This window comes from Quercus lobata, chromosome 5 (assembly GCF_001633185.2).
Source record: "Quercus lobata isolate SW786 chromosome 5, ValleyOak3.0 Primary Assembly, whole genome shotgun sequence".
Taxonomy (NCBI): Eukaryota; Viridiplantae; Streptophyta; class Magnoliopsida; order Fagales; family Fagaceae; genus Quercus; species Quercus lobata.
The window spans coordinates 28,798,011-28,812,903 of record NC_044908.1 but is presented as its reverse complement, the minus strand read 5'-3'; the positions used below and the strand labels follow the sequence as shown (position 1 = coordinate 28,812,903).

The following is a 14,893-nucleotide window of genomic DNA, read 5'->3' as shown; positions in this document are numbered from 1 at the left end:
ATTCAATGAAAATGAGTTCATTACTTCACAGTCTTTACCCACTAGTTCAACTGCTACTTCTGCTCCCATATAGTCCTCCATCTCTACCTCTCCTTTACTCTATCCACTTCTTGTGCCGGACAATTCTATACCAGCCTCTTCTGTTCCTTCACATCAACCTCTAAACCACTCCATTTCATCCAACACATCTCAACCTAGCTCTTCTACTATACCTGCAACTTCTACCTCTAATCCCATCTCTACTGATCCTATGCCTATACTTGATCAATCACCATCCAATCCTATCCCTAATCCTAGCACCACTGACTTAACACCTGTTTCACAAGTGGCTTTTGTGTTTTAGGTTCCTTCCATCATCAATACACACCCTATGATTACAAGGTCAAAAGATGGCATTTTTAAGCCTAAAGCACTTGCTGCTAAGGCTAGTTCTAATGAGTCTCAGTTAGTGGTCAAGCCTGCCAAACCATCCAAGGCTACCTCAAGTCCAAAGCCTGATCACACTCTCATTGGACCCCTTTCTTATAAGGTTGCAACCCAATATCCTTAGTGGTGTGCTACAATGGATGAGGAATTTGCAGCCCTGTAGAGACAAGGTACTTGGTCTTTGGTTCCACCCTCTCCATCTTAGAATGTAGCTGGTTGCAAGTGGGTGTTCAAGTTTAAACTAAATAGTGATGGCAGTATCAATAGGTACAAGGCCAGGTCGGTTGCCAATGGATTTCATCAACAATATGGTGTGGACTTTGAGGAGACCTTCAGCCCAATTATCAAGCCTCCAACAGTTAGAAATATCCTCTCTCTTGTTGTCCAATTTGACTGGCCTTTGAGACAATTGGATGTTAGGAATGCCTTTCTTCATGGTTTCTTAAGGGAGGAGGTTTATATGGTACATCCCCCTGGGTATGTTGATTCCTTATGTCCTAATTATGTTTGTAGGCTTTGGAGGTCTCTCTATGGTCTTAAACAGGCACCTAGGGCTTGGTTTGACAAGTTTTCTACTTAACTTTTGCATATGGGGTTTCAAGGTTCTCTTGTTCATTCTTCCTTGTTCATTCTTCACCATGGCAAGCTTGTTGTTTATCAATTAGTATGTGGATGACATAGTGCTCACTAGTAACAATTAAATTCTTAGATTCTTTGATTTCTCAGTTAAGTGAGGCCTTTGAGCTCAAGGATTTGGGCCTCCTTCACTACTTCCTTGGCCTTTAGATCACAAGGTCTTCCAAAGGATTGTTTCTCAGTCAAGCCAAATATGCCCAAGATTTGCTTCTCAAGCTTAACATGCACTCTTCAAAGCCTGCCAGATCTCCTTATGCTCCTCATATCAGCTTGGTTCCCAATGAGGGGTCTTTTCTTCCCAATCCACATGAGTATAGAAGTTTTGTTGGCTCTCTCCATTATTTGACTTTCAAATGCCCAGATTTGAGCTTTGCTGTGCATCAAGTTTGTCAATTTATGTCTTTTCCCATTGATATTCATCTTACTGTTGCTAAGCGCATCCTTAGATACATTAATGGCACCCTCAATTTTGGTATTCTTCTACAATTTGGTCCCATCTCTCTTTCTGCTTTCTCAGACTCAAATTGGGCAAGTGATCCTTTTGATAGGCGCTTCACTACTGGTTTTATTGCCTACCTTGGCTACAATCCTATTACCTAGAGTGCTGAGAAGCAAGGCATTGTTTCTAGGTCTTTCACTGAGTCAGAATATCATTAGCTTTCACTGTTGCTAAGCTCTCTTGCCTTCGCTAGGTGTTGCAGGACCCTAGGATCTTCCTCTCTTCTTCCCCAAAACTTTGGTGTGATAATATCTCTGCCTTGGCCATTGCCTCTAATCCTGTGTTTCACACACGCACCAAACATGTGGAGGTAGACTATCATTTTGTTAGAGAGACGGTTTAGTGTAGGGATCTTCAGGTAAGTATATTGCTACTGGGGATCAACTTGTTGACATTTTCACCAAGAGCCTTTCCACTTCTCGATTTGTCTTTCTCAGGTCCAAAATCATGGTGTCTATTAACCCCATGGTTTTGAGGGGGGATGATAGAGGAAGTACAAAATTGATGAAGAAGAAGAATAAGGAGTTGTGTTTGAAATCTAAGGAAGATGAAGACTAACGGCTAGTTCTACCAACGATAACTTAATCCTAAGACCAAAACGGTGTCATGTGACTTGGAGGAAACGGTGTCATGTGACTTAAAGGAAAAAGGAGGTTTAACGAGTTAAAAGTGACACAGTGACGTTTTGGAATTAATACAAATGATGCCGTTTTGATCTATCTTCCTTAGATTTCCAGTTGCATGAAACATTCTCTTCTTCAAAGATGCTTAAGGCTAGTTCAGAAGTAAAGAGAGAGATTCAATTTCAATCATAACTATCTTTCCTTGAATTTAGGAGTTTGTTATTGGGTTGTTACAATAAGGTTATGACTAGACGTGGCAAAACGGGCGGGTTTGTTCGGGTCGGGTCAATCGGGTTGCGGGTTAAAAGGGTCGCGGGTCAAAACGGGTCATTTTTAAAACTGGTCAATTGGGTTGCGGGTTGAGTCGGGTCGAGTTGACCCGTATTTTTCAAACAATTTTTTTTTTTTTTTGGAAATAGATGCAATCTGTCAATTGTTTATGAGTTCCTTAATTGTGATTAGATTCTCACTAGTGATATTGTTACCAATTACTACTAAACACTTGAATTGATACCCAAATTTGGTGCAACTCTTGTTCCAGCTTTCTAGAAACTAATTTTGGTATAACCTTCAATCTATTCAAAGTAGGAAGAGAAAATGAAGGTGGCAGGTAAAAAATGACAAATTATAATGGAATATATAACATATTAAGTAAAAAAGAATAAGTAAATATTTTATAAAAATTACGCCTCAATCTCAATCTACTCAACGTTGGTAGACGTGGCAAAACGGGCGGGTCGGGTCAATCGGGTTGCAGGTCAAAACGGGTTATGGGTCAAAACAGGTCAATCGGGTTACGGGTCAAACGAGTTGCAGGTCAAACGGGTTGGGTCAAACGGGTTTGACCCGTTTTGCCATGTCTAGTTATGACAGAGTTTCTAGAAGGTTCTTGATTTTATGTATTCTCAAGCTCTATAACTAAGAGCTCTATATAATGTATTGAGCTTGAGTTAAATATTAATTAATTAATTAATAATTATTTTTAGATATATTTAAATATTTTTGTACATAATTTATGTTTATTTTAATTTTTAAAATTAAGTAACAATATATCACATTCTATTGTTTTTATTATCAAATATTTTTTTCTAATGTTTCTTATATATATATATATATATATATATATGATATCACCGACCCACCTATGACATACCCATTCTCAGCAAAAAAATAAAAATAAAATAATATATATACTCTGAGTCACAGACCCATGAGGGCCAAGAGTCATGGCCCAAGAAAATGGGCCACACCACAACAAAACAAACATACCCATTATAAAAAAAAAAAAAAAAACCATTCTCTGGTCATTCACAGACCCACAATAAACATGAGCCGAGCCGAAGGGCCCAAGGCCTCAAAACCCAAAACGAAAAAACAGGGGGAAGGGAAGGCGAAAAAAAAAAAAAAAAAAAAAAAAAATCCTCTCGGCGATTTCCGATTCCGATTTCCTATCGGATACTCGCCGTATCTCGGACGTATCCGAGCCGTGTCGGAATAAAAAAATGATTTATTCCGGTATGCCACCGGTATGCGTATGGGATACGTGTCGGATACCGATACAATGGCATTTTTGCCGTATCTAAGATATTGATATTGACCAATATTTTTGAGTGTATAATATGACCCCTTTCTTTTTCCTTGTGATGCAGATTTCAACTGAATATTACATATTTCTTCTTCTAATGAATTCCTTTGTGTTCCGAACCTGTTAGAGAAATCAAAAAGCTTTTACAAAATGAGTGCAGGTACTCTCTCTCTCTCTTTCTTTTTATTGTCCTATGTTTGGCTGCTTAGAGAAAGCAGAGAATATGAAATATGCAATTCTGCACTCCTGTTTTGTAAATTTTTTATGGGAAAAAAGTGTTTAGGAGCTCATTTAAGTAAGATAAACAATCTTAGTAAGGTCAGCTAAGTGGAAAATGGCAACATTTCAATCCTTTTTGTGCCTCTTTTGGGATTTGGAGGTCTAAGGGAAAATGGGTCCTTTGAAATATTGCTATATTGGGATTTTGACGCAAAAAAGAATGAAAATTGTGGATATGAGATTTGATAGCATAATTCCAATTTGCTTAGGGATAAGATACATGTATTTGTGGCTTGCTTGAAATTTTAAGTGTTTATCTTCATTTGTATTAGAAATGTTTTGTGATTTTTATGTATGAAAAATGGCATATTTCTCATCCATGGATTTTTGTCCATAATGGGTTTTTGGAGCTTGATTTGGTTGCTTGCTCTTTGCAAAGTACAAAATTAGTAGAGAGGCTGTATATGGGGAAATCACCCAGTTGGGGAGGTGCAAGCAAATCCTCTGATATTGTGACCTCATGGAGTGTGTTAGGCAGTTTACCAAATACTTTCTTGAGATTTTCCATATGATTATTGAGGGTGTTTATGCTACCCTTCATGGTTAGGTGGTTACGGAACAATTTGGCCATTGCGTCTCCTACTTTTATGAGCCTTTTGGTTCAGCTATGGTAGATTCATTCTATTAAATCTTTAGACCTGGAAAAGGGGTTCTAATCATTGATTTATTGGAGTGGAGAATTACTTTTGCTTTTGTACATATTGGTCTCTAATTCTTTAAACTACTAGGATTCCCCCCCCCCCCCCCCCCCCCCCCAAAAAAAAATAGATGACTGTTATAGTAACCCATCGTTTCCTTGTTTGTTATTTAAACATTCTTGATCGAGTTCCTAGAGGAAGGTTTTAACTCTGTCTCATTTGGTTTCAATTCTGGCATATCTCTTCATAAAATACCATCACTCCTTGTGTGCATAACAGTTGTTTTCATGTATTCAAAGAACATGGAACAGTGTTGATAACATCCGTTTACCCCTTGATGAGGTAAATAAAGCAAATAACTCTTGCTATACAATCATAAAGACATAAGTGTTATTGTGTTGTGTTTGTATCTTTGTCGTGCCCTTTGTCATCTGAATGGGGACTTCCAAAACTCAAAGTAATTAACTAATTATTATGAGAGCAGTTAAACTTCTTCCAGCCTTATTGATCAAACAGATACCACATCCACATGTCTGTTGAAGTTCTTATATATTTCATCATTTGTATCTTAGAGCTTCTTTCTTATTGGATCTTTTAGATAGTGTTAGATGAGAGATTAGAAGAAAAATTATTATTGATTTCTATGAGATCCCAGGTAGGAAATAGCACTATAAAATAGTTGTGGCTGAAAAAAAACGTTGGTTTTCATCAAATAATCAGGTATGCAGTCATGAAAAGCAATAACGATTATACTGCAAGTAGCAAGATTAGAAACTGCACATGATGAGAAAACGTGTTTGTAATTGTTTATGAAATCACAAATATAATCCAAATGTCTGCAGTTATACTGCCATTAAGTGTATAAATGAAATAGAGAGACAAATTTTTTAGTTTAAGAGTTTACCAAGTGGAAAAAACTGGTCATATTATCTTTCTAGGCACCAAACCTAAACAACTTTAGCTCCTCAGCCGACTCAAGTGGATCTAGTTGTCCAAGACAGCCCAAGTTTTAGGGTTCTAATAAAATCTTTCTTCTTCTCAGAGCAAGTAAGATTGTCACTCTTCAATACTCTGCCTTTATGGACCTAATATATTCTATGCCACTTAAGGGTGAGGGACACAACAAACTTTGTTGGAAGTCAGCAAAGAGTAAGGGTTTTAATTAGCATGCATATGGAACTATGACATATTACATCTTGAGAAAGTCATTATTGAATCAAAGCTTTTTCAGTTGGTGGTCGAGGAAGGGGGAAATTTTTTCTCTCTAAGGATTTTTGAAAGGGGTAAATATTTCATGCAATCCGTTTTCATGAGCAAGAATGCGGCACAAGGGCTTATGAATAATATTGAACACTCTGTGATCAGAGTCAATCCCAAGCAGTTTTTTACACTCAGGGAAGGTAATACTGCTTACACGTTGCAATGTGGTTCCAACACCTATGGTCAATTCCTAGCAGTGACAGAACTCAAAGTAGGCGGGCAAAGGAGAGCTATCATTATCCCTGCAGGCAAAGCTCAACAAGGTTGGAGGGCTTTTGGGCTTGAATTAAGAAGGATGTTGGCACCCACACAATATGCTTCGGGGGGTTCGAAATTTATAGCTCAGCCACATAAACGAAATTCAGAGATTCAATCCTCTCGGTCTTTTGTAGAAGCAGTGAAAGGTCATGCGCCAGCGAGGGATATGAAGCAAATACAGCACCCTGTTACCAGTGATCATGAGAAGCCTCGAATAGTGGAGAAGATAGCGGAAACTCCGAGATTCGATCATACTAAGTCGTTAGCAATAGAATATCCGGTTGGCAAACCATGTGATCAGGTGGTGGAAGATGATTTTCAGGTCGGTAAAGCTTGGCCGACAGTCGTGGGTGCTGCGAAAGGGAGGTTTCGGAGCATTAATGTGGGGAAGAAATTAGAGGAGAAAATTCCGGCAATGAATAAAAGCAGATTTCCTTTAAGATTTAATTTGAATTCAAATGACATTAATGCTGGGAAGGGGCGAGAAATTAGGAACTCACGCTGGACAGGGGAAGGATTGGTTGTGGAATTGAAGGAGAATGGAAGAAGGCGTGTTTCATGGGATTGTGCCAAGGGAGGATTTCGTAGCTTTAAATGGGTAGCACGGGGAATTAAAGCTCCACCTCCTGAGTATGTAAGTTTGGGCCTAAAGGATTTGGAAGCCCAAAACACCTTAGTTGGTAAGACTAAGGACTCTTTGGGCCCATGTGAGACTAGCCCGTTAGTGTTTGAAATTGGTGAATGCTCTGAGCCTGGTTTCAGCCAAAATCTTTCAAGCCCGAAAGTGATTGAGGCTGAAAATATATTGTGTCCTTCAGCCCCAAAGCCAGACATACCTGGAAAGTCTTTTATGGAACCTAAGAGCTCTGTTTTTGGGTCAACGGCAACTGAAATGTCTACAACGGTAGCAGAGATGTCCATATCGGTGCCAGCGGAACTCAACAATAGCGACGGTGATGCTCAGGAGATGTCGATCAGCCAGGCCCAGCTTCCTGTTTTGCCGGTTTTGACAGCGGTGGAGTCCCGATCTTCTCCGGTTGAGTCACAAGTGGGGTGTGAAGGAAAGGTTGCTTCGGAAATTGTTGAAATTGATTCTCCAAAAGTCTTCTTCGAGGAGGGGACCCATAATTCTCGTCCTACGATTAGGGAGTTGGTTGGAGATTTGGATAAGTCATGGGGTAATTCTAAAGATTGGATGCTGGAATTGCGTGATGGTAGGCAGATAGTGATTCCACTGTCGCTTTATCGGTCTCCAGATAGTGGGTCTCTAGATAGTGGGTCGGAGTGCTCAATCATTGAAGGAGAAGTTGTACCAGGTAATAACTCTATTGCCACTGAGGGCCAAATTGTTAGTTGGGCAGATGAGTGTGATGGTGTGTTAGATTCTTTGTCTGTTGTTACTGGGTCAGAGGATGAGCTGTGGGAAGTTGATGTAAGGTCGATGACTTGGGAGAGAGATGGGGAGCCTCTAGTTGTGGTACCTTTGGCCACTGAAATTCCTTTGGAGGATGAACACAATACAGTGAAGCAGTGTGGGTGTGAGGAGAAAGTTGATAGCAAACAGTTATCACAGTGGGTAACCAATCGGATTAAGGTGTTTAGGAAATCTGTGGGGACTTCATTAGAAGGCTTTGAGGAGCAAATTACGGGTCTGTTGTTAGCCTTAGAGGCCAGGAAAAAGGATAAAAAATGGCATGAGGTAGATAGTCAGAAGAAGGTGGTTAAATCGGGGCAAAAGGGTCATCGAGAATTGAAAAACTTAATGACTTCTTTGAACGTTGAGTATGGGTCAGCTAAGAGAAGGAGTATTAGTAGTGAGCGGGCTGTGGTGTTGTATCAATGAATGTGAAGATTATTTCTTGGAATGTTAGAGGGTTGAATGAGCAGGACAAAAGGCTTCGGGTCAGAAATTTGATTAGGAGTTGGAGGCCAGATATTGTATGTCTTCAAGAAACTAAAATAGAATTGATAACCAGAGTTGTGATTCGAAGTCTATGGGATGGCCAACATGTTGATTGGTCATATTTAGGTTCTTGTGGAGCTTCTGGAGGGGTGTTACTGATGTGGGACACACGGGTTGTGGACAAAGTGGAGGAAGCAGTGGGACGTTTTTCAGTTTCTTGTAAGTTTAAAAGTGTGGTAGATCAGTTTGTATGGGCATTTACTGGAGTTTATGGTCCTAATTTAGCGGTTGACAGAAGGTTTTTATGGGAGGAATTATTTGGGTTGAGGAATTGGTGGAATGTGTCATGGTGTGTGGGAGGTGATTTTAATGTGATAAGATTCCCTTCCGAACGTGCTGGTGCTACTGCGGTTACTGCTGCTATGCGTGAGTTTTCTGAGTTTATTTCAGAGCAAGGTCTGATTGATATCCCGTTGGAAGGGCGAACTTTTACTTGGTCTAATTCTCGTGAAGTTGCATCAAAGGCTAGGCTGGACAGATTCTTATTCTCTCCAGATTGGGAGGATAAGTTCCCTACTGTTTGCCAGCGAAGAATGTCGAGGCTCTTATCAGATCATTTTCCGATTGTCTTGGAAGGTGGATCCTTTGGTAGGGGCAGGAGGCCGTTTCGATTTGAAAATATGTGGCTTAAGGATGAGGGTTTTGTGGAAAGGGTGCAATCTTGGTGGGAATCTTATCATTTGCATGGGGCTCCGAGTTTTGTGTTGGCTAACAAACTAAAGCTTCTGAAACATGATTTGAAAAAAATGGAATGTAGAGGTTTTTGGTAATGTAGAAGAACGGGGGAAACAATTGTGGAAGGATCTTGGTGTTCTAGAGACTATTGAGGATAGTCGTGGTCTAACAGAAGAGGAAAAGTTGGAGTTGGAAAGGATCCGAGGGGAGTTAGAGAAAGCTTCTCTTTTGGAAGAAATTTGTTGGAGACAGAAATCTAGAGTTCTTTGTATTAGAGAAGGTGACAGGAATACTAAGTTCTTTCATCGTGTAGCCAATTCTCACAGGAGATTTAACTCCATTGATAGGCTTATGGTAGATGGAGAATTGTCTTCAGATCCGGAGGCCATAGCAGAGTGTATCTCTCGTTTTTATAGGCAGCTTTATTCTGAAAATGTGACCCTTGAAAATAGTCTTAATGCCTCATTTCTTGCCCTTATTCCTAAAAAGGTTGATGCTATGGAGGTTAAGGATTTCCGGCCAATTAGTTTAGTTGGTGGGATTTACAAGATTATTTCAAAGGTGTTGGCTAATCGGTTTCGAAGGGTTGCACATGGGCTTATTTCAGATTCGCAGAATGTCTTTGTGAAAGGTCGACAAATTTTGGATTCCATCCTAATTGCTGCTGAATGTATTGATAGTAGACTGAAGACAGGGATTCCAGGGGTGTTGTGTAAGTTGGATGTGGAGAAGGCGTATGACCATGTGAATTGGGGTTTTCTGATGTATATGCTCCAACGTTGTGGGTTTTCAGAGAAGTGGAGAAAATGGATAATGTGTTGCATTTCTACAATTAAATTTTCCATTCTGATTAATGGTAGTCCTTTGGATTTCTTTGGCAGCTCTAGGGGGATTCGGCAAGGGGATCCTTTATTCCCGTTGCTATTTGATGTTGTCATGGAGGCTTTGAGCCGTATGTTGGATGTGGCTGCAAATACTGGACAGTTGTCGGGATTTTATGTAGGTAATACGGCTGGTATTTCGATGATGGTGACTCATCTCTTATTCGCAAATGACACCCTTATTTTCTGTGATGCTATCCCTAATCAGTTAGTTATTTTAAGGGAGATATTGACTAGATTTGAGGAGGTTTCAGGTTTAAGAATTAATTTGGGGAAATCAGAGATGATTCCAGTTGGAGATGTGCACAATCTGGATGATCTAGTGGGATTATTAGGGTGTACGCATTCTTCCCTTCCTTTGAAATATCTGGGCCTTCCTTTAGGTGCAAAATTCAAGGAGCTCTCAGTATGGAATCCTATTTTAGAGAAGATGGAGCGGAGACTAGCAAGTTGGAGGAGGCTTTATCTATCTAAAGGGGGTAAGGTAACTCTTATTAAAAGTACTCTTTCCTCCTTACCTACTTATTTTCTTTCCATTCTTCCTATTCCAAGGAAGGTGGCTAATCGCATTGAGAAATTACAAAGAGATTTTCTTTGGAGTGGTATTAGTGGTGATTCTAAATTAAACCTGGTGAAATGGGCTGAGGTTTGTAGGCCTGTGCAAGTTGGGGGGCTAGGTATAAGACGTTTGAGAAGTTTTAACTCTGCCTTGTTAGGCAAGTGGTTATGGAGGTATGGTATAGAGACAGATGCTTTATGGAGGAAGGTTATAGAGGCGAAATATGGGAATGTTTGGGGTGGTTGGTGCACGAAAAAGGTGACAAGTGCATATGGTGTTAGCCTTTGGAGGTATATTAGAAGTGGCTGGTTGATCTTTTCTAAACTCCTACGGTATGAGGTGGGGGATGGTACTAGAGTGAAGTTTTGGAAACGTGGTGTGGGGATTGTACCCTTAAAGAGGCTTTTCCAGAACTCTATTGTCTTAGTAGGACAAGAGATGCTTCGGTGGCAAAGGTGATGGGTTGGCCTGGTGGGAGGACTCATTGGGATGTTAGATTTCATCATCCACCTCAGGATTGGGAGCAAGAATCTTTTGATCGGTTTATGGGCATTGTCTACTCTTCGACTGTGAGGGGGGTTGGCCCTGACAAAATTTGTTGGAAAACAGCTAGGAGTAGAGGTTTTGAGGTTAGAGGATTCTATCTTTCTTTCTACCCTCCTACTCTTACTTCTTTCCCTTGGAGAATGGTGTGGCAATCGAAGGTTCCTACAAGGGTAGCTTTTTTCTCATGGTCTGCTTCCTTAGGTAAAATCCTTACAACAGATAACCTTCGCAAAAGGCGTATTATTGTTCTTGATTGGTGTTATATATGTAAGAGGTGTGGGGAGTCGGTGGATCATCTTCTTCTTCATTGCCCCATAGCTTTTGAGTTGTGGTCTTTGGTGTTTTGTTTGTTTGGAATTCACTGGGTTATGCCACATAAGGTAATTGAGGTGTTTGAATCTTGGCAAGGTAAGTTTGGGCGTCACCGCAATATAGGCCTTTGGAGACTAGTGCCGCATTGTTTGATGTGGTGCATTTGGAGTGAAAGGAATGCTAGATGTTTTGAGGGATGTGAACAGTCCTTGCTAGAGATTAAATCTTTTTTCTGTCACACTCTCCTTGCTTGGAGTGTGGCTTTATCGCATTTTACTTGTTCTTCCATTCCAGTTTTATTTGATCATTGTAATTTTGTTTCTTGATTATTTCCCCCATAGTACATCCCCAATGTACTCGGGTTGGCTACTTTTTTAATAAAATTTTTCGTTATCTATCCAAAAAAAAAATACTCTTCCTTTATGGACCAAATATAGAAAAATGAAATAAATTTTCACATTTTCTTGTATTTGGTAGTATCAAAAAAGGTATCTAAAAGAGATTTTGTTTTTGGTCAATGAAAAACCCTATTAAAGTATGACTCATTTTGAAGAAAAAATTCTATCTCATTTTAAAGTCACTATTAAACTTAGAAAAATGAGATAGTTTTTCAAAAAATATAATTATGTTTTTTTTTTTTTTGGGAAAGCATTAAAGTCGAAACAAACATAGTCAAATATTACTGTAAGAATCTAAGACATAAATTCTAGTTTGTTATTCTTCATTTCCCAGCTGACTTGGATAAAGATAAACATAGGTTTACTTGTGTTCATCCAAAACCAAAAGTCCCTATCAAAAAGACTGACTTGCCCTACTAAAAAAGAAACATGGTTATTTATTGTACCTCTAGTAAAACTCACAATTCATATAAATAAATTAGACAAGCCTCAAAGGGGACAAGAATTTGACTGATCTACCCTTGGTTGCTAGAAAGCTCTCTACTCTAGTCTTCATATATCATGTACCTTTAGGATATTCCAAAGATCATACTTCTCACATAGTCACACCTGGGATATAGCTCATAGGAATTTAGAGGAAATGGTGAAAGCAGTGACTTATCGGCTCTTTTTGGCCTTCCTCTTCACATTCTCCCAAGCCAAGTCAATCATTCCTCAACCCCAGCAGTTCAGATCCTACAAGATCAACAATATCCAGGTATAAAAATACTCCTCAAAGATTCCCACATGGTGCTTTGATCTTTTTCTAAAAAGATAGATCCCTTTAGAGCAAGTCTTTTTTTCTTTTCTTTTTTTGGTTCAAAACAATGGACCTAGACAGACACAGGTTAACTTGAACAAAATTATTTTATTCCGGTAAAAAAACAAAAAAAAAAAGGTTATGTCACAATTTTTAAGTTATGCCTCTAAACTAATACTAATTTTCTTGTAGAATGTAAAGAGCTGCTCTTACACAGTATCAATAACGACAAGCTGTTCATCAACCAAATATACAAGGGATCAAATCAGTCTTGCATTTGGTGATGCTTATGGCAATCAGGTTCTTCTTAACTCACTGTACACATTACATACATTAGTATAACATAAATACATGTTTCTCTTCAATTTTATTTTATTTTTCTCTTTTGCCTAAATAGAAGTACATATACCTGTACATAAAATAATTCATGTATAAATGTAGATGAGTTCAACAGACCAAGTCTCTTATCGTCCAATAAAATATTTTGGATTTGAATCTCGCATATACCAAAAATTGTTTTGATTGATGGTAAAAGAGCAGTCATGACTAGGTATAGATGTATGTACATGACAATTTTGTGTACATTAATTTAAGTAGATGCATGTATATATGTCATGAGAATCCAGAATGGATAATTAATTAATTGTGTAACTCATTACTGTTTCTTGGATGTAATTACCATTTGTTTGATGATCAGGTGTATGCACCAAGACTGGATGATCCATCAACAGGAACGTTTGGGAGGTGCTCTAGAGATACATTTCAGATATTAGGACCATGCTCATACCAAATCTGCTATACCTTTACAGGAGTGGATTCGATGGTTGGATGCCTGAGAAAGTGACAATCTATGGTTATAACACCAAGTCTGCTACATTTTATTACAACACCATTCCTAATGATGTTTGGTATGGATTCAATCTTTGTAATGGAGCTTCAGTCAGTACAATATAGGAGGAGAAAGATGTTTCTCTCTATTTCATTTTGGGGCTTGTCAAAACTGGTTTCTGTTTGGTCTTTTGAACTTTTCTAGCCCTCTCTTGTCTTGGGTGCTTAATTAGTGACATATGAACAAAATAAATCATGAATAAAAGTGTTCATTATCATGCTACAATACAATTTCAACACAGTCTGGTTGTCATACTTTGAGTTTCTGTAATTTTTCATTGAGTATAATTTAAAAAGTTTGTGATATTGACCAAATAAAGAGTTATCATGCTTCTATCAAAAAAAAAAAAAAAAAAAAAAAAAAGGAGAGTTATCATGCTATCAACAAACCTCGTTGAATTATCTGCATTAATTTAGAACCCCATACAATTATTAGCATTAATTACTACAAGTACAAAGTGCATATAATATGTTTGCCACGCCACTACAGTAAGATTCTGTCCACTTGATAAATCTGATTTATATTCCACCCACCCCTAGGCCCTCGTACATGTGCGAAACCAGATATAAAGCCCATTGATATTGGGAAATGCAAAAAGGAAGTAAAATATTTTCTATGTAAATCATTTGTTTTTTTTTTTGTTTAGATGTTTGGTATAAGTTACATGCAAAATATTTCAAGCACAAACCATCAAAACTAGCAGCTCTAACCATCGAAACCATCAATGACCAGATTGTCGTTTTTGATGCAAGACTGGCAGCTCCTGTGACTTGACCCTTAGTATCGGCCATTTGAGTGGCAACTCTGACAATCAAATTGGCAACTTTGGCGACCGAATTATCGGCATTGGTTGCCTAGTCCATTGAATCGACGACCTAGCCACCAGATGAAGGGAGGACCACTGTTTGTGTTTGTAAATTATTTTACTATGTGTTTAAAGGTAAGACATTTTACAACTTTTTACAAATAATTTTAGGCTTAACTAAAAATATTTTTTACAAGTTTGACCACATTTTACATATAACAAAAACACTAAAAATGAGAAAATATTTACTTTTAAAAATCATCCAACCCTCTGCATGATTCAAAGGAAAGAGCTGATTTTACCCCTATGAACAAATCACAAACAAATTGCTCTCTTATGCTGAAGCTCAAATTAGACCTAAACCAACAAAAGTATCAGGTAATGTTTGGTAATGTTTTTAGCTTTCTATTTGCAGAAATTTGTTTTTAATAAATAAATAAAAGAACTTGGTAATTTGGGAAAAAAAAATTTCGAAAATAAAAAACAGATTTTATTTTTAGATCAGATTTTGTGTGTGTGTGTGTGTGTGTGTGTGTGTGTGTGTGTGTGTGTGTGTGAGAGAGAGAGAGAGAGAGAGAGAGAGAGAAGAAGAAGGAACTGATAGTACAATAGCTTTCTGAGACTATATATATATATATATTCAAAACCACAACTTGAACTAAGAACGAAACCACTGCCACAAACCCAACTAATTTAGTACCCTTAGTTTTTTACTATGGACATTTTGCTACTAATTCATCAATGGAAAGATTTCCATTTCGCCATTAACTTTTTACGGATCTACTGTTGTTCAAAGGCAGGAAGCTCTTAGACAGGTCATAAATCTTATATGAGAAGCAATAGGTTTAATTAGAGAAGCAAT

The 14,893-nt window shown here is 38.4% G+C and overlaps 1 pseudogene; it reads left to right on the top strand.

Annotated features, from left to right (window-relative positions):
- Positions 1-3,591: 3,591 nt before the first annotated feature.
- On the top strand, positions 3,592-13,460 carry LOC115992061 (annotated as a pseudogene).
- The last annotated feature ends 1,433 nt before the right edge of the window (positions 13,461-14,893 follow it).